This window comes from Rhinopithecus bieti, unplaced genomic scaffold (assembly GCF_001698545.2).
Source record: "Rhinopithecus bieti isolate Rb0 unplaced genomic scaffold, ASM169854v2 scaffold_33437, whole genome shotgun sequence".
NCBI classification, from domain to species: domain Eukaryota; kingdom Metazoa; phylum Chordata; class Mammalia; order Primates; family Cercopithecidae; genus Rhinopithecus; species Rhinopithecus bieti.
Window position 1 is genome coordinate 171,795 of NW_016814218.1, and position 24,958 is coordinate 196,752.

The window sequence follows — 24,958 nt, forward strand, 5'->3', positions numbered from 1 at the left end:
TTATATATTATATAGTTATATAATTTTTTCACTAAATTCAAACTGAAAATTAGCATTTGTTCCATCATAAATGTACGCAGCAAACCACAGGAATATTAGCAATACCTGTGACTTTTCCTCAATAGGAATCACACGTATTTTCTACCCCATTAAAGTTGTTATAGATATCTCGACATATTGTTTATATTACTACAAAATTACTGTAGGTCTTGATCTTATTATTTAATGCATTAATAAAGAGGCAAATATATAACCACTTTAGTTATCTATGGCAGTGTAACATAGCACCCCAAACGTTAGTGGCTTGAAACAACAAATGTTTATTGTCTCACAGTTTCTGTGGGCCAGAAATCTGGGCTTGGCTAGATACTGGGCCTGCTGGCTCAGTATCTGGTTTTACAAGGCTGCAGTCTAGGTGTCAGGCAGGGCTGCAGTCATCTCAAGGCTCAACTGGGAAAGAATCTACTGCCAAGCTTACTCACGTGATTATTGGCAGTATTCGGTTCATCACAGGTTGTTGGACTGGGGGCCTGAATTCCTTGGTGGCTGTTGACTGGGTATCTCTCAGTTCCTTGCCACGTGGGCCTCTCTGTAAGGCAGGTCACAACACAGCAGCTGTCTTCCATGAAAGCGAGCAAGTGAGAGAGCAAGGACAAGCAAGATGGAGCCCAGAATCTTTTTGTTACCTAATCATGGAAATGATATCCCAATCGCTTTTGCTGTATTTCCTTTTTAAGAACTAAGTTACTAGAGAAGGGAATTATAGAAGGCAGGAATACCAGAAGCGTAGGATCATTGACAGCCATCTTAGATGCTACCACTTACTACATAATTATAACACAAACTCACTTTTTAATATTTTTGGAAACTGTATGTTAACGTTATCAATTTCCTTTGTAACCCTAGGTAGTTTATGCATTTAAGAACACTGTTTTGAGGCCGGGCACGGTGGCTCAAGCCTGTAATCCCAGCACTTTGGGAGGCCGAGACGGGTGGATCACGAGGTCAGGTGATCAAGACCATCCTGGCTAACACGGTGAAACCCCGTCTCTACTAAAAAATACAAAAAACTAGCGGAGTGAGGTGGCGGGCGCCTGTAGTCCTAGCTACTGGGGAGGCTGAGGCAGGAGAATGGCGTAAATCCGGGAGGCGGAGCTTGCAGTGAGCTGAGATCAAGCCACTGCACTCCAGCCTGGGCGACAGAGAGAGACTCCGTCTCAAAAAAAAAAAAAAGAACACTGTTTTGAAAAGGGGTCCATAGACCACCAAACGTCTGGTTCATAGCTCTGATTTGTTTCAGTTGAGGTACTTTCAACAACCTCCCAGGGAAATTTGTTTACAATGGTCTCAATTTAGGAAAATTTAGGAACTAGAGGTCAAAGTCTTAGCCTATCTCATATTAACCTAGACTGCTACTCTATACTAGTTCATATTACTCTAGCAGGGTGCATTTGAAGACATAAATTTGCTATGGAACAAATCATACACTGTTCTCAATCCTACTGTAGCATTTGAATGGTATGTGTATGCGTGCAGTACAGGGAGAGGGGTGTATAGGCCTCTGTCAAGCTTGTCTGATCACAATTAAACCTCCTATGCTTGTATATGACAGATGTCATTTGAGTTTCAAAATGACCATATAAGTGGAGCTAATCTCCCCCAAAATAAACTAATTACCAAACTAGAGCTTTTCCCACTACTGAGCAATGCATGGAAAAGCACTGTGTAAGAAAGAGAAATGATGTAATGCTTCTTTCCTAAGTGTTTTGCTCGTGTCACCTGCTCTTGGGAAACCTAAAGAAGACAGGTGGCATTTCTAAGTGATAATTTTTGCAAGCACAGTACCAGCTTCATATATTGTCTCAATAAGCTAAAAGCTAAGGTTATTTTGTAAAACCTCCAATACTCATATTGAGGATAAACTTGTCAACAATAATTGGGAGTCATTCTCTTATTTGGCTTTCCCAAAGGCCAGTTTTGTCCCTAGACGCAAATTGCATCAACCTTCCCAAAGTTGTCCCTTTTGGGTCATCCTATAGGGGAGTGCTCTTCTGCACAATTCTCGAATCCTAATGATAAAGCAGGCCAGTACTGTCAGTTATTTTAGATTTTCCAAGAAAACCCAAACAGGTTTTTAATGTATTTTTTGTGGCATTTCCAAATCCTAGTTCCTCTCCAGTCTCTGGAGTCCCCTCATGGTGAAATGGAAGCATCAAGGAATCTGGGTGGCTTCGAGTCCCCACAGCTACCGACTGAGCAACTTAGCTGATTCATCTTTGTTGACCACTGTTTCCCCATCTGAAAAATGTGTGAATTCTCTCTTTCCATTTCTAACATTCTTTGCATTACATTGTTTGAAAAATTCGTATGACATTTAGAATGTGACTAATGTCGCAACACACTAGGCCACCCTCAAGAGAGGCTTGAACAGGTTTTCAGTAAAAACGGCAGTGAAGTGAGGCTGGTGAAAGGAGAAGTGGTCACAGTCAACTCCCTCAGAACTAGTCTGGACTTCACCAAGCAGAGATGGGTGGGGCCGGGGAGAGCGGCGTTGACGACAGAAGACTACTTCCGGTTGTGGTGCGTATGACGTCAGGGCGAGTCGGACGGACCCAGCCACCGAGAAGCCAAGGAGGGAGGGCTCGCGAGAGTTCAGGGAGGCCGCCCCGAGATTCCGGCGAGGCCGCGGGTCCCACCTCCCGGGGGCGGGGCGAGGGCGGAGCGGGCAGAAGGGAGCGGACGGGCGCCCGGCCGGCTGCGGTCCGTGCGGAGGCTGAGCCGGCCGCGGGCGCGACCGGAGGCAGGTGAGTTCGCGGATGCGTCGCTCGGCTGGGGGTCCGGGCTCGCCGCGCCATCCCCAACTCTGCGAGCAGGAGGAGATCTTAGGTGTCTTTGGGTGTCCAGGGAAAGCGGGGCTCATTCCGGGACTGGAAATGTCTCCGGGGAACCTGCGGCTACGGCCTTGGCCCTCTTATTCCCTGGGGTGATACTGGCCCCGTGTGTCCGGAGAGGGAGCCTCGCCCCCGGGAAGGAATCTTTGTCCTTCTCTCTGCTCCTTTCTCCTTCCACACCCCAGCCCCAGAGCACCCCACTCCAGGTCTCCGCCTGGGCTTCATAAACAATAACAAATGTCGCGGATCCTCTTCGGGTAGCCCCAGCGCTCCCGTCCCGTGCCCTCCAGCCTATGTCACCCAGAACCAGGATCCGAGGCATGGCTCTTCAATTGTGGGGGCTGTTTGTGTACCGTTCCTAAAAACTGATGCGTCAGATTGCCAAACATTTCTCAAGACAGACTCAGGAAAGCCTCCCAGCTCCCAGAAGCCACGGAGTGCTCAAAACCAGTCTTAGAATCTATCTTTACCATTGCACCCGTAGCCCTTCCTTTGAAAATCATTTTCTCCCACTCCTTTTTTCACCGTTAGTATCGAGGTCAAACGAGTGGTTATTTGATGTGGAAATAGAAAAGATTATAACCAATTGAATAGGGCACGTTTCACCTTTAAAAAGTTGCCAGGTTGACAGCAAAAGAACAAACTTTATTTTCAAAACCAGTGGCCTTTCCTTTTACTGGTGCTGCTTTTGTTTTGTGGAATAGCTTTTCGGGTTCTAAGTTTGGAGGAATGATATAAAAAGAAATGGAAGGTGGGGGGAGGGCTAGTAGCTCTGGAAGTAGTGGCTTGTCCAAAAGTAGGATGCTGTTGTTTCTCACTTGATAAAATGCAGAACCAACGCTCTTGCCTATTTCACATAACTTGTGGTAAGTTTTGAGAGAGGCCACCTAATCGGAAATGGCCTGTTAGCTTATTTTACCGCTCAAATCTGAAAAAACAGCTTTAAGTGATTTAAGTTCTACCTCTTGATTGTAAGATGGGGATTGATGAGTGAGATCTTTTTTGGCGCTGGGGCTTGCATTTGACCGGTCTCTCTACTTTAAGGCAGGGTCTATTGCACTTAAGCCCCTTTTTGCTTCCTCAGTACAGATTCTTGAAAGTTCTTTGTCTCAGTCATCTGTGTATATAAGGTACTGTAAACCTCTGAATTTGGCCTTTCTCTCTGTGCCTCAGGATATGTAAAACAATTAAGTTTATTATACTCTCTCCCCAGTGGCCGAGAGGTATTGTATGTGAATTAGCCACCCTTGTGACTATTTGAGGAGAGAGAAGTTAGTCTAAAATATTATATTAAATTATGATATTACATAATTTTATTGCATAAGTTCATCGAACTACTTACATCTGAAAAATCCTGATCTCAAAAGAGGTACAATGAATTAAAAAATGCTTTGGTTTGACCTCACTTAGCTTTATTTTCTCCTTGTTAAGATGGCTGATAATGTTTCCCATTTGGTTGGGATGTGTTTAGAATGAGAAGCAAAGTTGGGTGTAGTTTTTGTACTCTTTTGAAAGGCCCTGCCACTGGGAATGAAAAAATTAGACTTAGAAAACCCACATTAAATAGGAGCAGTTCTTCTCTAGCCATTTGCTCTTGAGTTTGTTTTAAAATAAATCAAAGAATAGAGACTAAGATGATTTGTGCCAACAAATAGATGTCCTTGTCAGTTTTTATGCTGCAAACTTGATTTCTAAAGGTAGGACACTATAAGAACAAAGGAAAATTGGACTTTCTAAAAGTGATAACAAAGCAGTGGACTCAGTTCAGCTCTTTGCATTCAGAAAAGTTCTGTTCTCTTAAATATAAGGAGAGCATCATTGTGTTAGTGAAATTGAGTAATGCCCTTTCGAAAGTGCCTCCCCAGTGATCCAGGATAAGTTGGAGGCTTTTTTTGGTGTGTGTGACACTTTTTGTTAAGAGAGAAAGAGAGCACAAATCAGAGCCAGAAAGACTTGCATCTCAATGTATTGTTAAAATGCTTTTATTTTATGTAAATAGTGTAGGGTGAATCAAACAAGCATATTGTCATCTAGCATCCTTAGGATTACATTAAAATCAGCAGATGGGCAAGTTATGATTAGGTTAGACTTGACATATGCAGAAATTATGCTACTGTATTTTATATTAAAAGCACCATGGTCTTTTGAATGAAATAATGAAAGCAAGCTTTTGAGACATAACTTTTTTAAAAAATTAAAATATATCTTTGGTTAGTAGTTTAAAAACATGAAGCATATCCTCCTCTTATTCCTCCCAAAATTTTTAAGTCTTGAGAAAGTATTTAGCAAGGTATGACCAGTACTTAAGTGCACTGGTTGCATAAGCCTTCTGTCTCCAGGTAAAGGTTTGCTAATTGACAGGGTATTGTTGTTCAGAATCTTTAGAGGGAAAGAAATCAAAGGCAGCAGTGAACAGTGTTTGCTGCTCTGTACTCTCGGACGAACTGTGGTTGCTGTCTTCAAGGAGATGTGATCCGGGGGGAGAGAAATGTACCTACCCAAATAAATACTGTAGAAAATGTGTTTTATGAGGAAGCCAAGGAGGGAGGGATTAAATGCTACTAGACCAATTAAGGAAGACTGAAATAGGAAAAGGCGTTTCTGTGGATGATTTAAGTGATCTAGTCATATGATAATGATGATAAGTAAATATATAATGCTGCTTCCTGCTAAACCCTTTACATGTACTACTTACTTTCCTGGCTTTAATCCTCACAATAACTGTATGGTGTAGGTATTTTTATTTTTCCCGTTTTGCAGATGAAGTAACTGTGGTACTAAGGTTAGATAGCTACTGAGTGGTAGGACCAGAATTCTGACCCAGGCATTCTGTCTTGTACCCTATGGCGTGCTTAACTGCAATCCATATTTTCTCTCCCATTCATGATGGTCTTCCTTAGGTCTGTAGTTTCAAAAACTTGACTTGGGAAGTACATTCTTCTGACATCTAAATTTTGGGGTCAGTTTTCTAGAAACAGTTCCAAAATAATGAACACCCAAGTAAATGAGTTATTTTTGACATGTTATTTTAATCCATTTTTGGAAGTTATTCATGGTGCAAATTAAATATAACTATTGAGTGGGACTTTTAATAATTTTGACTTATTACCTGTAAGTATTCATAAGGACTTAGAAGTGAGAAGGTATTCCATATTAACTCTTTTGCTTAATGGAATGTTTGAGTCATTGTATACTTTGTCCTGTAATTATTATTTTTTTAAAGACAGAGCCTCACTATCTTGCCCAGGCTGGACTTGAACTTCTGGGTTCAAATGATCTTCTTGCCCCCTAAGTAACAGGCACTATAGGCCTGAGCCACTGTGCTTGGCTTTGTTCCGTAATTTTTTTTTTTTTTTTAGACAGAGTCTTGGTCTTTTAGGCTGGAGTGCAGTAGTGTGATCATGGCTCATTGCAATCTCTGCCTCCCAGGCTCAAGCGATTCTCCCACCTCAGCCTCCTGAGTAGCTCAGACTACAGGTGTGCACAAGCATTCCCAACTGAGTTTTAAATTATTTGTAGAGACAGGGTTTCATTATGTTGCCCAGGCTGGTCTCAAACTCCTTGGCTCAAGTGATCCTGCTGCCTCGGCCTCCCAAATGTTGGGATTACAGGTGTGAGCCAATGTGCCCAGCCCTGTTCTGTAATGTTTTAAACCACTTGGCACTGGATAGTTTTGGGGTTATGAAGTTGAAATTTAGTTAATGATTGAATGTTAGTCTCAGCTCTTTTAGTTTATTTGCATGAATAGCTATGCTTATAATGGCAGAAACAGGGTGAATAGAGTACATGTATAAAATGAGAGGAGTTCCATCACTGATACTTTCTGTTGGGGCAACTTTGACAGTTCTTTGGGATTGTGAAATAAAAGGTGCTATAGAAGTGAGCAGTGTCTTGTGTAGGCCTACTCAGTACCGTAAATGTCCACCTGATTTTATTTATGAAGTTTCGGGAATAGTCCATATTTGTTGTTTGAGAATTGGAATCACAAATTCAATTGGATTTAAAGGTTAGAAAAAAAGTGTATCTAGGCAGGGAATACAGTAGGTGAGCAGTGGGAGAGGTATTGCCTACCTTCTCCTAACTGTCCAGCAGGATCGACTCTTCAGCTTCTTTGTCAGTGCCCGCAGTTGACCGTACTCATAGTTTAAGTACAGCTCCAGAGTTACAGTCTCTGTGAATGAATATAAGTATTCTCTACTTGACTCAATGGGGTAGGTTCTAGAAGACACCTGTACTAGGACAGTTGATGGTTGATGAGCTTAAAACCTAATGGGAAAAGTAGCAGAACTAAAGCCAAGATTTAAAGCATGTGTATTTGTGTAATTGAAATAAGACAAAGATGGCAAAACAAATTGTAAAAGTTTTTCTAAAACAGGCCTTAAATTAGTAGTAATGGTATATCATTTCCATTTACCATGCCCTGATTGGCAGATCTTTAGCCCATCACTTCATGGAGATACTTAGATGTCGACTTCGCTTTGTTATAAAAAGTTCACAAGTTTTTCTAAGTACAGGTGGTTTTGGAAGGTTGTCTTAGTAAAAAGGTGTGTGAGTTGTTCTATCAAAAGGAAACCAGTCATACTGTTACCTCCTTGCTAATACAAATTTTGGGGTCATCTTCTCCCACCAGGAATAGTCTGCATTGAAAATCCACAGAGGCAGGTAGCCTGCCTCTTAGATGAGCTCTGCACAGGTCTTAGGGAAGACCTTAACAGTTATAGGTCATGTGGTGACCTGATCATTCACTGTCGTATTGTACAAGTTCAAACAGGCTTGGAGCCTTGACAGTTGTCTGTGGTTTGTAATGATAACACTTATGCTTAGCATTTATTTATTTATTTATTTATTTATTTTTGAGACAGAGTTTCACTCTTGTTGCCAAGGCTGGAGTGCAGTGCACAATTTTGGCTCACTGCAGCCTCTACCTCCTGGGTTCAAGTGATTCTTCTGCCTCAGCCTCCCAAGTAGCTGGGATTACAGGCATGCGCCACCACGCCCAGCTAAGTTTTGTGTTTTTAGTAGAGATGAGGATTCACCATGTTGGTCAGGCTGGTCTCGAACTCCAGACCTCAGATCATCCACCCTCCTTGGCCTCCCAGAGTGCTGGGATTACAGGTGTGTGTCACTGCGCCTGGCCTATGCTTACCTTTTAAATTCTTAACAAGCTCCTTGCCTTCCCCTAAATTAACACCGAATCAGTTGGTAACTCAAATTGTTGATTCTCTGGCTATTTATACAGAAGGCTTCCTGTTTTCCTTGCCTTTTGCTGATTCTCATTGATTCCACAGGTACAGAATTTCTACGTTATAATATATGTTTCTGATCCCGTATGCACAGATAACATCCATTGTTTTCTTACCTCTTTGAGTTATTTACTATCTCTACAGCTGATTCAGGAGATTTTATTCCTCTTTTTCCTGATTCCTGGGACACTTTTACTGCTTTTGCAGTTCCTGAATAGGTTGGAGTTAATAATGTTTAACATCACAAATCAACCACAAATACAAGACACCCAGAATAAAGAACAAGATGGCAGAAACTAACATGAGAGCATGATAGCTAATACCATGTATTTTTGGCATTTGGGGTTGCTGTGCCTTTGCTGTAGAGTGTAGCTTTCGTTCTGTTATGAAAGTTTAAAAAATTGAGTTTGGGACAGAGAAGCCTCTGTCCACATTAATGAGCGCTTTTCAGGGGCCTGGTTCTTCCATTACTATTCTGCTTTTATGAATACAGTTATTGCTGTTCTGCTTTTATGATCTGGAGATTTTGACTGCATTTCTCTTGATTCCTCACCAATTCTAAAGACACAGTAAGTAATCTGTACATTTAATATGAAGAAAACTTTGTGTAATTTATATTTCTTAAACTTTGTCTCCCAGTGGTAATATATAGATTTAGCTCTCCGAATATCATCTTCCCCTCTTAAATGTTCTTGATTCCTTTTTCTTCTGAATGTCACCCATTGGGGAACAGGTCGAATAATTTTGTCAATGCCAGTAACCACTTACCACTTACTATGCACCAGACATAGTGCTAAGTACTTTGTATATATTATCTCATTTAATCCTTACAGCAATCCTGTGAGTTATTATCTCTACCTACAAATGAGGACACTGGAGCTCAGAGAGGTGAAGTGACTTGCCCAGGGTCACACAGGTAGATTGTAAGTGGTAGAGTTAGAAGCTGATTCTTCAAATCAGGTTTGCTTTCTCTTATATTGCATTATTTTACTATAGAAACTTCTCCTTTTCTCTTTAATTTACCTCCCTCTTCTATTCCCACCCCAAGTTTTCTTTCTTCTCTTTTCTCCCCTACTTTTTTGGTAATTTCCCCTTTAGGAGTTATTTGCAGTTTTGTATGTCAGACATAAATTCTCTTGGGAAAAGATGCAGAAATAATTATATTCTGATTTCTTATAGAGAGGGATTTCCTCTTAGCCCTTATTTTAAGAATAATACCAGGAGCCCTTTTATTTATATTACACTTTATAGTTTTATGAAGCATTTTTACACATTTCCTTACTTAAGCCTCATACCAGTCACGTGGTATAGGCAGTGAGGGTATGACTATTACACCTATTTTCAGGTAAAGAGAGGAACTCAGTTTAAGTGACTTGTCTGAGATCTCAAAATAAGAGACAGAGCCTGAATTTAAACTTTCAACTCTAATATAAACACTTTATTTAACACACTGGTCTTCCTTGTAGAGTAAAAGCTACTACAGGCAAATTGTTCACCAAGGGCTACAAAATTAGTTGATGAGACAAGGTTTTTGCCCTCAGTGATTACGGTGCTGAAATAAATGATATAATCAAATGTTCTGACTTCATTTAAGCCAATTAGGAGTGGGTAAATATCATTATAGCATGGCATTTTCTAAAGTTTTAAGCCTTGAGCTTTGTTTTGTTTTGTGAGAATTGAGAAGCTGGAATTTTAGTTCTGCATTTTAAATCATGAAATGTTAAAGTCCTTAATTCTTAAGTTATTGTCTATCTCATTGTGTACTCAACTGCTTACATTCTAACTAAAACAATTATGATAAAGGAATAGGGTGAAGGGAGGACAGACATAAACAGTGAAATTAAGGAATTGGGAATCCTAACAAGGGCTTGCTGAGGTATCTTACAGTAGCACTTTTGTAGAAAATTGAATATGATCCTTAAAAGAATGGATAAGCTGCAAGTACTGTTCACTTCTGGAAAGCGATAATATTTGAAAGCTCAGACAGCTTATTTAATGATCCATTTTTGACATGCTATCTTGTACTAGTGTCTTGTTTTATTAAATTTTACTAGCAGTGTTCATTTTTACTTAGTTAAGCCTCTACCCACTGACCTGCTCCCATTGTGGAAACCCCACACCATTTGCCCCTTATAGCTTTTCTGTATTTGGCAGCTGAGGCTGGTTGCTCAGTTTATTGTAGTACTAGGGAGTTGCCCTTTATTGTGTTTTTTACAACAGCGATCCATTTCATTTGGACGTTTTCGGATCTGGTTGAGGATATTCTCCATATGTCATCTCTTATCTGGCCAAGCAGAATAGACTTTTTCCATTTTTGTGGCTAGAGTGGAAAATTTTAGGACTGAATTGCATGTATATGACCCATTGATATTCTTAATACTGGCAAATCCTAGAGGAATTACAGACTCATAATATTTTAGTGAGGTTAATCATCATAATGCATTATTTATCAGCTATTTGCAGGGCACTGTGTTAGGTACCATGGCAAACTAGAGACAAATAGATGTCTGGCCCTCCATTTAGAAAAGTTCAATCCAGTAAGACGTATAACGTATGGGTACAAATAACTGTAATTCAAACAGAAAGTGATAACGGAGGTACAGGGTACTGTGGGAGCAAAGGAAAGAGAGATTGCTCCTGGCTAGAGAGATTAGGAAAGCTTCCTATATGAAGTGAAATATGAATTGACCCTTTCAGAGTGAAGGACATGCCGGGCAGAGGGATTAGCATAAATTGGGTGTATCTGTACAGCACCTGGTAAGTTCTGTTAATTATCTACTTCTCTTTCTGCCCTATTGGATTTGAACCCATTGAACTTAGAGAAGTGATGTTTTCCAGCTTTTCATTCTCTACTTCATCACCTGCTCAACTTGGTACATTTACTTAGAGTTGTAAGTGGCAGTAGTGTATATGGAGTGAATTCAAGGAAAGAGGGACCAGAAATGGGAAGACCAGTGAAGAGACAAATTTAAATAATCTAGGTGATAATAATGAAGTTCTAAACTAGGTGAGATTGGGAAGGAGAGACTTACATGGATGTGTCTCTCCTTTCTAGTGAAAGAACCTAGGGAGTTCTTTCACTGTGAATTGTACGTAAAGTACACACCGTGTGCCAGGAGATACGGAAAGGGAAAGACACAGTGCTCCCTCAGAAGCCGGGCAGGTGACTGGAGAGCTACATTCACAGGGGTAGAAATAGCTGCAGTCAGGCATAGCAGCTGTCATGAAAGAGCAGTGAGAGGCACACCTAAGGGAGAGGGGCACCTACTTGGGATAGTGAGAGAAGCTTTCCAAGGATGTGTGAGTGTTTGAGCGTAGACTTGAAGGATGAGGAGGAGTTTTTCAGGCCAAGAAGCCTTAGGCAGGTATTATCACATAGTGATATAAGACACTGAAGCATATTAGGGAGCCACAGGAGCCGGAATTGTTGCCATGATGCTGGACAGGATCAATGAACTTTTTATTTGCTGTGTATTTATGTTTATCCAGCGTTAGCACTCTGAGCTTTTGTAAGAAAGTGTTTCTGTTGCCTCTGGTAGCCTATTGGAAGCACCTCTTCTGTGCTTCCCCCTTGCAACCTGAAGTGCAGTGCTGCTGATAAATTGTCCCTTGCTTCCATTTTGTGAAATTAAACAGAAAAAGTAAAGATACCATCAGCTAGAGAGATAAAGAGAAAAGTAAATCCACTGAAATCCTTTTCTTTGTTGAGGCCTAGAGCCACCAAGGTTGTTGTATAAACAGAATGCTGCATCAAAGCACAGCTTCGAGAGCACTTGACTTGAGGGAGGGGATTGTGGTGGGGACATGATTATTCACCTTTCCCATAGGGTTTTATGGAACTTTAAAAAATTTCCCAAGACTGTAATACCTAATACTGAAGTCCTTTTATTTTAGTTCTAGCCTTGATTCTTTTCCTCTTCTCTACTCTAAGCCTTATTATTTTTAAAAAATAACACAGTTTAATAACTAACATGACCCTAAACTTCAGATGGTGTCAGACATCATCTCTGGTCTTCCTCTATCCTTGTTTGGTCATTCAGAGACCTGTACCTGCAAATCGTGATTATAAACTTTGTATGTAATCTACATTGGTTTGCTAGAGCTAAAAAGCACTACAGGTTTCTTTTTTACATAGATTTACTTTCTACAGTGGTTATTTTTTTTTCTGTCCTGTGAATTGGGCCACTGAAACAGAATATAAAGTCATTTTCTAAGGACAACCAAAAAGTTAATGGTAGTCTCTAATTCAAATTATATCCATTGTATTTCTAGGCCAGGGGTGGGCAGCTGTGTTGGCTTTAGTGCCATTACTGATAGTACTAAAAGATTATGGGCACTCTCAGGAGGAAAGTGAAAGGAACAGGAGGAGAAAAAGCAGGCTTGCGGGGTGGTGGGAGAGGCATAAAGAGTGGGCAGGAGAAAAAGTACATATGGCCAAAAGAGGTCAAGTATCTCTCACACCTGTACCAGGTACCACTTAGTGGGACCAGTGCCATATTTAAGGATTAAGTTGAACTCCCAGCAGTACTGTCTGAAAATACTCTGGTTGTATTTTTATGCCAAAAATGGCAGTTTGTTTTAATCAAACATTTCTGGATTTAATTTTAAAATTGTGTATGGACCTGTGTCTCTCTATTTTTAGAATGGAGCAGAAAAGGAGACAGAAATCAGCATACTTTAAATATCAATGAAAATTATAGGCACATTTCTGAAATGTAGTTAAAGCTTTAAGATCTAAATCCATAGATTAGCCCCATTGTATAGCCCAATTCAGGCACAAGGTGGCAGACAGTAAAGGGATGAATAGTTGAGAATATGTGTTTGAATTTATACTGTAGTAAAACTGCATTTTCATACTAACCAGGAGTGTAACTGGACCCACAGAAGGAAAAATAGGGTTAAGAAATTAGAGCCTGTGCTTTCCTGTTCAAGTAAACCAAGTACTCTCTCCCTTTCAGCAAACATTATCAAACAGCAAAAAATTGGTTTTTTAGAACTTACACAAAATATTGGACTGACAAAGCCAAAAACAAAAATACTTATGATTTTAGCTTTTCTGTAATAGTGGTGAAAAGTTATTTCTGATTGTAAGAAATACTGTATTGAATTGAAGTTTTTGATTGATTTTCAGAGTTGAAAGATGTGTTAGAGGTCATCTAGTCCAACTCTGTTGTGAATTCCCTGTACATCATCTCCAACAAGTGGATGTTTAGTCTTTGCCTAAATATTTAAGTTCCTTGCCTGAAGACAGGGAACTTAACAGAGATAGCTAACTTTCATTCCCTTAAATGGTTAATGTGCTCTTTTGTCCCCAGTCCTCTTCTCACTCCCTGCACTGTGAGTGTGGGTGATCTCATATGCTCTGATATCTTCAATAACTGCTCTGCAATGATGACTTCCAAACCGGTATATCTTGCTCAGGTCCCCCTCCTGAGCTTGAGACCCCATTGTCTATCTGTCTTCTAGATATCGCCACCTTTGGTGTGTTCCATGGATAACTTGGATTCTGCTAGCCCAGAGCTGCCTTTATCTTCTCCCTTCCCAGAACCATTCCTGTGCTCCTTAGCTTTCTCAGTGCATGGCGTTGTTCTCTATTTGGTTCTTAAGCTGTAAACCCAGAAATCACCCTTGACTCGTTCTTCTTGTTTATGACTGATATCTAGTCATTTTTTAGGTCTTCCTTAACTACGTCTTGAATTCTGCCTTTGCTCCTCCTCCAGTGCCAGAATATTCATTCAGGTGCCCAATGATTGAACTAGCCATCTTTCCCTGCTACCAATCTTGCCTTCTTTTGGTCCATCTTCCATGTGGCTGCCTCAAGGACTGTCCTAAACTTGAATCTGATTATGTAACTTTCATCCTTAAAATTTCTGGTGACTCCCCATGGCTTCTTCCAGGCTCCTTAGTGTGACACATGAATTCCTTTTTAGTTTTCCAGCCTTACCTTCCATCACTCCCCTACTCATCTCTCGAACCACACTGAACCACTAGCTTTCTTGTACCTTTGGTCTCACACACGACTTTGTGGAATGCCCTTTCCTATACATTTTGGGTAATTCCTGTGCTTTCTTTGGTATTCTGCTTAGGCATCTCTTTCAGGGAGGCCTACCTTGACCTCTTACCTCCAGCAGGGTTAGGTGCCTCTCCTAGGTTTTCTGACAGTGTCTAGTATGTACTTCTTTCATGTTTTTTAAATATCCAAACTACAGTAAAAGGTAATAATGTTGGGCATTGACTATGTGTCAAAACTTATTGAGCATTTGCTATGTGCCAGGCATAGGACAGTGCTAACTGGAAAGTGTTTCCTTATATAATTTTCAACTGGTTCTCATCGCAGAATTAGAGATAGTTTTTTTTTGTTTTTGTTTTTGTTTTGTTGTTGTTGTTGTTTTTTTGAGGCAGAGTCTTGCACTGTCGCCCAGGCTGGAGTGCAGTGGCTGGATCTTAGCTCACTGCAAGGTCCGCCTCCTGGGTTTATGCCATTCTCCTGCCTCAGCCTCCTGAGTAGGTGGGACTACAGGCACCTGCCACCATGCCCAGCTAGTTTTTTTTTTTTTTTTTTTTTTTTTAAGTAGAGACGGGGTTTCACCGTGTTAGCCAGGATGGTCTCGATCTACTGACCTTGTGATCCGCCCGTCTCGGCCTCCCAAAGTGCTGGGATTACAGGCTTGAGCCACCACCGCACCCGGCCTCTAGAGATAATTTTATGTCACTGCAAGAGTAATGTTTGAAGATGGCTGTCTTACATCTTCTCTCTTTCAGGCTAAGTATCTTCATTGAATTTGTTCAAATATGGATTTCAGACCTTTTGCCTTCCTGGTCACTCCCATCCATGTGTTTTATTTAGTTTTCTCTCTTAAAGTATGTGGTTCCATTTTACATCAAATACAGTTGTCATAAAGAAACGTAGGGCTTCTTGGATGGGTAGAAGCTGGATATGGATTGTCATATTTAAGGTATAGACCTCACTTATTTAGGTCCTTAGCTGTGAACATTTTTCTGAACATTTTCCAGAAGTCATCAGAATTATGGGAATTTACTTATATTTAGCAAGCGATGGAGAGACTGACTTAAAACCAAGAATGCCAGTTAGTGAATGTATTAGTATAACTGTGAATGGAATGGAAGCTTATAGTTGGGTGAGCACACTCTCATCTCTATAGGAGAATCTACAGGGGAAGCCAGACCTTCTAATGAAATGGGTAATCTTAATGGGGAGTGTCACTAAGCCAGGATAACCCGATGGAGAGTCTTTATAAGGATGCAGCTGTCTAGCGCCGCTGTAGGGATATGGTCAGTGTGCTTTCACCTCAGACAGTGTTGGGGGCACATAGGGAAAGTCTTCCTTGTTAAACTCCTGCTCTCCCCACTACCCCAGATTAATATAACCCCCTTATGTCAACATAGTTGACAAGGTTTCAGCTTTCTTAATTCACATTCCAATCCTGCCTCCCAGAAACTACATCCTACTTTCTTTTGACCAGACTTGGGTATCCCCAGCCTTTTCAGTCACATATTTTCTTAGAATTACTGATGGTTATGGCTAAATTCCATCACTCTATTTGATTCAGGCTGATACTACTCCCAGAGGATGACTTAATTTTCAAATTATGAGGACATTTATTTTGCCCTTCGTATGACTATAGGGCATCACTAAGTATTGAATAACTTCTCCAGATATGAGCCAACTAGTGCAGTGTAGAGTATGGCATTCAGCTTCCTTGTGCATGACTTTATTTATATGTGTGTGCCAACTCAGCCTAAGATTAAGACTGGATAAATTTTAGAGGCAGCCATTTCACACTCTAATTTATGTCAAGCTTTTTTTTTTTGAAGTGGAGTCTTCCTCTGTTGCCCAGGCTGGAGTGCAGTGGCACAATTTCAGCTCACTGCAACCTCTGCCTCCTGGGTTCACCTGGTTCTCCTGCCTCAGCCTCCTGCGTTGCTGGGATTACAGGTGTGCGTCATCACACCCAGCTAATTTTTACATTTTTGGTAGAGACGGTGTTTCACCATGTTAGCCAGACTGATCTCAAACTCCTGACCTCAAGTGATCCACCCACCTCTGCCTCCCAAAGTGTTGGGATTACAGGCATGAGCCACCATGCCCAGCCTATGTCAAACTTTTATTTGACAAAATTCTTTAGTTCTTTTTTTTTTAATGTAATTTAAAAAATATTTTAATAGAGATGGGATTTCACTATATTGCACAGGCTGGTCTTGAACTCCTGGGCTTAAGCAGTTCTCCTGCCTCTGCCTTCCAAGGTGCTGGGCTAGTTGCCTTTTTGTGTGTGTATTTTGAGACGGAGTCTCACTTTGTCACCCAGGCTAGAGTGCAGTGGCATGATCTCGGCTCACTGCAACTAACTTCCACCTCCCAGGTTCAAGTGATTCTCCTGTCTCAGCCTCCCAAGTAGCTGGGATTACAGGCACCTGCTTCCATGCCCAGCTAAGATTTGTATTTTTAGTAGAGATGGGGTTTCACCATGTTGGCCGGGCTGGTCTCGAACTCCTGACCTCAGGTGATCTATCTGCCCGCCTCAGCCTCCCAAAGTGTTGGGATTACAGGCGTGAGCCCCGCGCCCGGCCTAGTTGCTTTTTTATGTATACAGCAGTTTTCACAATTTATATTTAGCATTTGATTTTTTTTAACCCAAATATAATTCTTTACATTTTCTCTTTTACATTTTATTTGTTAAAGTTAATATTCTGTTAAAATTGTTTTAGATCTGACTCTGTTCTCTTTTGTTTCATTATTCTCTCCAGGTTCTGGTCATCCTTACATTTTGAAAAGGATGTTGGGAAAAGTTTTGTCCAGATCATTGGTAACACTATTGCCCAAGCCCAGTGAATACTGCAGAACTTATTTATGAGCATTCTGAGTTTTGTTGTTTAGTTGGTTTTGTATACATGTTACTCAGCCCATCTCTCTTTTCGTCTCAGAAAGAATTGGAGAGTGGAGCTTGTTAAATACCTTTCAGATAATCGCATAGATTTGTCTTATAGCTTTGCCAACAAAAGAAATAAAGTTACTTGGCAAGACTTGTTCTTCCTGAACCTACCCTGATTCTCGGTGATCGCCCATCTTTGTCTATTCAGAAACTGTTTTATAATCTGTTCTAGGATTTTTTTCGGGCTGAATGATAAACACAGAGTTAATCTTTTGCCACGTTCATATTCTTTTGTTATGTTTGTGTTTTGTCCTCACTCTGAAAGATGGAGTACTTTGTCTCCTGTCTTAACCTCTTTGGTCTTCCTTACTTTTTAAGAGTTATTGTAGCATTCAGCAAAATTCTCATGCAGGCTCACAGTACACAACTGGTCAAGTCAGATTTGCAGTGTGTCGGGGGCAGGTCTTTTATGGCCACTTCACGTGTCATGGGCATCAGTTCTTTCATCCCAACACGCCAGTTTTTGCTGTCGTTCTCCTAGACTAAGAAGAGAGGCAGGGCTTGAGTGATGGACACTGGACTGGAAGTTCTCTTTATAAAATTGGCGTCATACCTACCTCTCCAGGTGAAAATATGTAAAAGGTCTTTGTAAACTGTGAGGGGGTAGAATTTTAAAAAAGCAAAATAGAAGTGAAGGGTTTCTTTCCCTTTTTTTCTTTCCTGTCATGTATTAACTACACCATTTACTTTAACCAACACATTCAGCCTTTTGTGTATACCAGGCCTTTTGTAAACTTTCTCTTCCAGATATAAATTCAAAAGTCCCTTTTGTAGCCCTTAATGATTTTCTTAAGTTCAGCTCATTGTGGACATTTTACTTCCTGATACCATCCTGTGTTTCTTTTCTAGGCATCCATGTTATGTGTCCCTCCTTTCTTTTTCTGTGTCTTTGAAAATCTGAGTTCATTGAAGAGCTCTTTGTGCAACCAGTCTTTTCAGAATCTTCCCATTTTCTGTCATTAATATCCTTTGTAGTTTATAGCCAGAACTCTGTTTCTTATACCAATTTTTAATCTTTTGGTTGTAACTAGAAGAAAGGATAGGAGCAATACTGGTTTTGTATCAGTCTCTGCATCACTTGTTTGGTTATACAAGTCCCCCACCACCATCACCACCATGTTTTTCTGGCTCATTCTCTTTCTTTGTCTCTTTTTTTTATCTTTCTTTTCTAGATTCTTCTTGTGATATAACTTTAAGAGTTATTCTAAAGCTCACAAGTTTCAGTCTGGTATTTTATCAGATCATGTGTAGATACAGAACATTTCCCTTGTTATTCTTTTAAATTCATTTTCAATTTATAATTTACTTCCAACAGAACTTAAAATGACACTGTCTTCAGGGCAGTCATCATGTGTACCTTCTTTTGTATTTTTCTCATAATACCTAGTCAAATATAGTTAATTTATATAAGAGAGCATTTAGTGAAAGGGAGCCTAATAAGTGCGAATTCTTACGGGGATACTTCAGGAGCAATCCAAAGTCCTTACTGTCTTTGCAGGGTTTTACATGTTCTTGCCCCTGTCACCTCTCTGAACTCTTGCTTACCACTCGCCCTCACACTGTCTGTGCCATACCGAACTCCTTGCTATTTCTTACACCATACCTCTGCTTCAGGGCCTTTGTACTTACTGTGCACGCTGTGTGGTACCCTCCTTCCTCCAGATTTCTAAATCATTCTTTTTCATCTCATTCAAACCTCCTTCTCAATGAAACTTCTTCTGATGACCTCATTTAAAATTTTAATGCCTCTCCCAGCCCCTATACTTTCTATCCATCCCCTTACCCCACTGGAATATAAGATCTGTAAGGGCTAGTATTTTGTGTCACTTGTATTTTTGTAAGGTGCCAGGAACAGTATCTGACACATAGTGGATGCTCAGTAAATATTTGTTGAATTAATTAATCAAGGCCAGTTTAACTAGACTTCTGTTCTGGAGAGCTTCCTAAAGCAGATGACTCATCTTTCTTTTTTGAGTCTCAGGCAGGATTTACTTTTCTTTTCTCTGAACATTTTGTAATTTTTGTTGCCTAATTGTGTCCCATGTTTCCATTCCCAGCTATTGTAACAAACTTGAAAATTCCATGGTAAATTGAACTCCCATTTCCCAGTACTTCCATTTATCATCGAATTTCTTCCCAGTGGTCACATTCATGTCCAGAATATTTCTTTTCATATTTGAGAGGTGGAAGGGTTAGCAAGGCATTTATCAGAGACGTTGATTTTAGCTGTGGGAGAATTCTAGCGGATATCCCAAAAGTTGAAGTCCCCATCACAGCCTATTTGTGTCAGCCTCAGTCTTTAGAACACCGGCAATTCTTTATGCTTCTACTTTCCTTGCTTTTGCCCTATTCTAGTGCAGAGTCCTATTTCATCAAATCTCAGTGATGCTTAATGGTATCATATTAACTTACTTGTAAATTGTCAGTTTTCTTTCTTCGTTTAATACCCATATTCTGGGCTTGGGTTTCCACAGACTTGAGACCACATTGTTGCTAACACCTCTCCCATTTGTTTTTCTGCAACAAATAATTGACGCAAGCATTCCCATTATTTTCAGTTTTCTTTTTCAGAGCATGCCCAGCCAGCTTCTTTCATTGTTACAGTAATATCTGAACTTTTTCTATCTCTTCTTCCATGATCAGCTTAAGGTTTACTTGATCAGTTAATCAAAATTACATAGTGATTAGAAAAAGCTCTAGATCCCTCCACCATTTTAACTGTGTGACCTGAACAAATTTCTTAAGTTCTTCTCTAAATTTGTTTTCGTATCTGTAAAATGGGGAGTGGGGAGCAGTAATGCCTGCTTCTTACGTCATTAATCTTTGCTTTCAGAATTGAGTGATATGAAGATGATGATAAACTTTTATGTAGGGTTTACTGTTTGTCAGATGTTGTCTTAAATGCCTTACATATTATTAACTAATACAGTATATGTAGTATACAGTTCTGTTTATTAGCATATGCATGGCACGTAGAAGCAGTCAGTAAAGTTTTTATTAGCAGCAGCAGCAGCAGCACATCTCTGGGTAAACACTCTTTTCTTAGTTTTTTGCAAGGTATACTTCCTCACCAGCAAAAAGCCTGTTACAGATGATTGTATACTATAGTATGAACCAGACATTTGTGTACCATTTGTACCATTTTTGACACTATTCATTTGCTGGAAGAAACCACAGGAATCTCACAATAGTCCCTTCTCTTAAAGGATTAGAGCCCAGACAATAATAATGCTATTATTGAGAAGCCAGTCATTACACACTGAAACTGAATACAAATTATGTCTTTAAATTTAAAGTAAAATTTCAACTTTTAAAAATAGAAATGTTATTGAAAATTGGTTTTTATAATTGACATTTGGTATATTCCATATATTTTCACTGATTCAGTACAAAATGTTTAAGTCAAAATACCTCTTGAGAAAGCACTATAGAAATTTTGCTAGGTATTAAGGTTAAAAATCCTCAAACATTACATTTTCCATGGCAGAAAACTCATAAAACCATTGAGTAGTTGATTTCTGAAATGTTTCTTAATTTTAGAATAATATGGGTAAACAGCCAGGTGCAGTGGCTCACGCCTGTAATCCTAGTGACTCAGGAGGCTGAGGTGGGAGGATCACTCGAGGCCAGGAGTTTAAGGCTTCAGTGAGCTATGTTGGCACCACTGCACTCCAGCCTGGGTGATAGACTGGGACTCTGTCTCTAATTTAAAAAATAAATAAATAAAAAAAGAAGGAATAATATGGGTAAATGTATTTAAAGTACATTAAGAATAAAACAAAATATTTGTTATATGTAGACTTTGAGGTATTTTTTGTTTGTTTCTTTTTTTGTTTTTGTTTTTTTGGTTTTTTTTTTCGAGATAGTGTCTTACTCTGTTGCCCAGGCTGGAACGCAATGGTAGGATCCCAGCTCACTGCAACCTCTGCCTCCCGGGTTCAAGCGATTCTCCCATCTCAGCCTCCCGAGTAGCTGGGATTACAGGCGTGCACCACCACACCTGGGTAATTTTTCTATTTTTAGTAGAGATGGGGTTTCACCATGTTGGCCAGGCTGGTCTCGAGCTCCTGACCTCAGGTGACCTACCCACCTCGGCCTCCCAAAGTTCTGGGATTACAGGTGTGAGTCACTGTGCCTGGCCAAGACTCTGTTTTGCTAGAACACTTTGTGTCTCTCTCACCTTGTATTTAGAAAAGTTAGAAAGTAAAGGATCATGTATATAGAAAGCTTTTTGAAGACTCTTAAGTTCATAAATATGAGGCACTACGACTATGCATATGAAAATATTTCCTATCAGTTGGCAGTTACCACCTCTTATAGTGGCATGGAACCTCTTGAGTTAAACCAAGATTCAGTGAGATTTGGTGATTTAGGTAGTGTCATTTTATGAACAAGCAGGACTCTGCTCAGGTGTTTTATTATACTTCCCTTTGACATTCACTCCAGTTAAAGAACTCTTTCAGAAGACCTCATGCCTGTTCTCATGGAGATTCGAGGGTGTTTGAGTCCTTCCTTATTATCCCCTTGGAAGATGCTTTGAGAACTCCAGTGATGAATCCCAAGAACTCTGTCTCCATTATCCCTGGTATGGAGCACCTCATCACTCCAGTGTTATCCCTAAAGGGCCTTCATAGTAATGTGCTTAAAGAGTCTCCTTTTATGTCCTTTAGGATGGAGCCTGACTTGCCCAAATTGCTATGTACATGTTAAAGAGAGGTTGAAACTGAAGTTGGTCGTTTCTCACTGGATCAGTCAACAAGATTTCAGTACTTTCTGTGTGCTCTGCATCATTCTGAGTACTTTGGGGGACAGAATAAGGCGTGGCTCCTGCCTTCAAGGAGTATGGAATTTAATAGAAGATGAGAATTTACATGACTGTCAATCTATCTACATGAGAGTGCCTAATTGTGAGATTCCTAATAAATGCAAGACAGGTTCTGAAAACATGAAACATAAATGAGATTGAAGAAATTGTGAAAAGTTTAGCAGAGGAGGAATAATTTGTCAGGTTCTTTAAATACAAATAAAGGGGAAAGGAAGGACCATTTTTAAGTTTAGATATTCCAAGGGTTAGTGGTGAGGTTGATTATGTTATGTCTTCTCGATGATGAGGGAGGAGACCTGGCAAATAGTGGAAAATAAAGTTAAATAGCTAGGGTGGGGTCAAATTATGGGTTTTAATAAAAACCAGGCATAGAAATTTAGATTGGGGTGGTAGAAAAAGGAAGACTTTAAAAGTTTTTGAGCCAATGAATGACATCATACAAGTTCTGTATAAAGAGCAGTGATTTCAGGTTGGGAGAGAATGGCACCAGGAAGACCCACTTGAATGCTGGTAAGTAATGTTACTAACAGTGCCATTAGTAACATTAATGTTACTAGGGCCTGGACTGATATGCTGATGGAAGTGAGAATAAAGAATAAGGTGGGATGAAAGAGATTTTGACAAGAGTTTTTTAATGAACCTGAAATGGGAAAGGGAGAGATTAATTAAGCCTGCTTCCCAAACTTTCTGACTAGAAGAGAGGTTCATGCCATGGACAGCCATGGGGTTGCTAGAAAATTAGCTGTGGGGAAAAAATTATGCATTTGCCTTTGGGCATAATGAAATGCAATTGGCCCTCCATATTCATGGGTTCTGCATCCACTGATTCAAACAACTGTGGAACAAAATTGTCAGAAAAAACAATACAACAAAAAATGATACAAATAAAAAACAACACGGTATACCAACTATTTACATAGCATTTACATCATATTAAGTATTATAAGTAATCTAGAGGTGATTTAAAGTATATAGGAGTATGTGTGTACGTTATATGCAAATACTACACTATTTTATATCAGTAACTTGAGCATCCATGGATTTTGGTATGCATGTTGACTGAAATTACTTTAGAAGTAATTTTTCTCCTGGTGATAAAAGGCATGTAAGGCTATTTTAGGAAACTGAAAATGCAAAAGGTATAAAGAAAAGAAAAAATAATCATTAATAGTACTTTAGTAAACAAGATTTGTCTAAAGATACGACTTTCCTTCTACTTGTTTTTTTATGCATATAAAGGGATAGGAAATATGTATGTATGTATGTGTGTGTATAGGATCATGCACTATATATAGCTTGCTTTTTTTCCCATGTCATGAATTATGGCTTGCAAGTGCTATTCTTAAAGGGCTGCATTATTTTTCATTATTTGGATTTATCATTATTTAATTGGAGTTCTATTATTGAACATTTAGATTGCTCCCAAAAGTTTTTGCTCTTATTAATATATTATAATAAACTTCTGTGAAACACATTCTCTTCCCTGCTACTTAGATATGACTTCTGTAAGCAGAGACCTCTGTATCCTCAGAACCTAGAAGGTTACCTGGACAGAGCAGTTGCTTAATTAAAAAAAATTATTGATTGAATGAAAGAAGACTATTAAATGTTCAGATCCTCTTTTTTTATTCTGATTCCTTGTGTATCCAGGGGCCTCTTATTTGGCTGCATGTATGAGTTTGGATGTAATGAAAGTATTGGCCGTGTATGACCATAAACAGGCATTCCTATTTCTATCATATGTATGACCGTAAACAGGCATTCCTATTTCTATCATTTGTCATTCTGTATTAATGCGTCTATATCCTGATTTCTATTGAAGCATGGTTAATTTTGTTTGCTTCTAAGCAATGCAGCTACTCTGTTGATGCTGATAAAAATAAATTTCTGAACCTATACGACTGAGGATTGGGCCTAGGTTGTGGTAAATTGGCAAGATAATGAATGCTACCCTGTCAAGAGCCCTCTGAAGAGAAAAGTCTGCCACCCTTTACCAGGTAGAAATCCTGGCAGTGCCACGTTTTCCAGTTTGACTCCCTGTGATGCCCTGAAAAGACAGATGTTTGACTCTTTTCAAATAGTATTTTAACATATTTTAAGATGCAAAGGCATTGTGTCAGACTTTTTTCTTAAGAATATATTTGTTGCCACTCAGAAGTTAGCTTCCAAAAGGAATAGGTGTGTGCAAAGGTTTATGATAGTGGTATATATAGAGAAGTTTTAAAATAAATGTGCATCTTTTCCTATGGTGATAAAAGCACAAGATGAATAATTTTTTAGGTCCAGTTCACAGATTCCTTGTGCCTGGGGAAAACTGTAGTAGAAAGTTAGATAATTTCTAATTTGATTAGGGGAAGTCTAATGCAAAAACTTTTTGACTGAGCGATCCAATTTGAAACATGAATTTCTGTGCTGGAAGCTTCTATTGAACTTACTTAAGTCACATCTAAGACCCTCTGCCAGTCAGTCCACCAGTACCCTAACAGTGGTAGAAATTCTTTATATTACACCTAGATCTTTTTTTGTTGCACTTTTTTTTCTTTTCTTTTTTTTTTTTTTGCCCCTAAGGGAAATCGTGGAAAAGCTGTGTAGGAAACACATTGCCCACATGTTCATACAACACAGAGTGAATATCCACTTAGTTCCTAAAAAGTTTCATTTGGTTATGGGGTTTGATCCCAGTTATCCAGGGTTTAGGTCAGCTACTGAAGATTAGGATATCTGGGTACCTCTTACTGGAGTATCCATTTCTGTTTTCATTTCATTCCTGGGGGCAATATTCAATCTGTGTGGCCTCTGTGTTATAAAATGTTTCCCAGATTGTGTTTATCTGAACTACAGATCTAAGAAGAAGCATCGTGTTAATTGCCATGTAAAAATGATTCCAGAGTCAAGAGCTTGAGAAGTTCTCTTCCTTCCTTCATAGGTTCAGTTGTTTAACCCAGTGTTTTTCAAGCATACTTTACTCCTGGAACCTGTTTTTCCTCAGACGTATTTAAGAAAAAAGCATTTTGTAGAACACATTTGGACAAATGATACTTTATATCA

The 24,958-nt window shown here is 39.6% G+C and overlaps 1 protein-coding gene across 1 annotated transcript in view; it reads left to right on the forward strand.

The window, feature by feature from the left end:
• The first annotated feature begins 2,640 nt into the window (after positions 1-2,640).
• STK38L (serine/threonine kinase 38 like) overlaps positions 2,641-24,958 on the forward strand; it is a 79,627-nt gene continuing 57,309 nt past the window's right edge. Inside the window, exon 1 of the mRNA XM_017849990.1 lies at positions 2,641-2,804. The gene's annotated coding sequence lies outside the window, so the exon portion shown is untranslated. The remainder of the gene's footprint in view (positions 2,805-24,958) is intronic.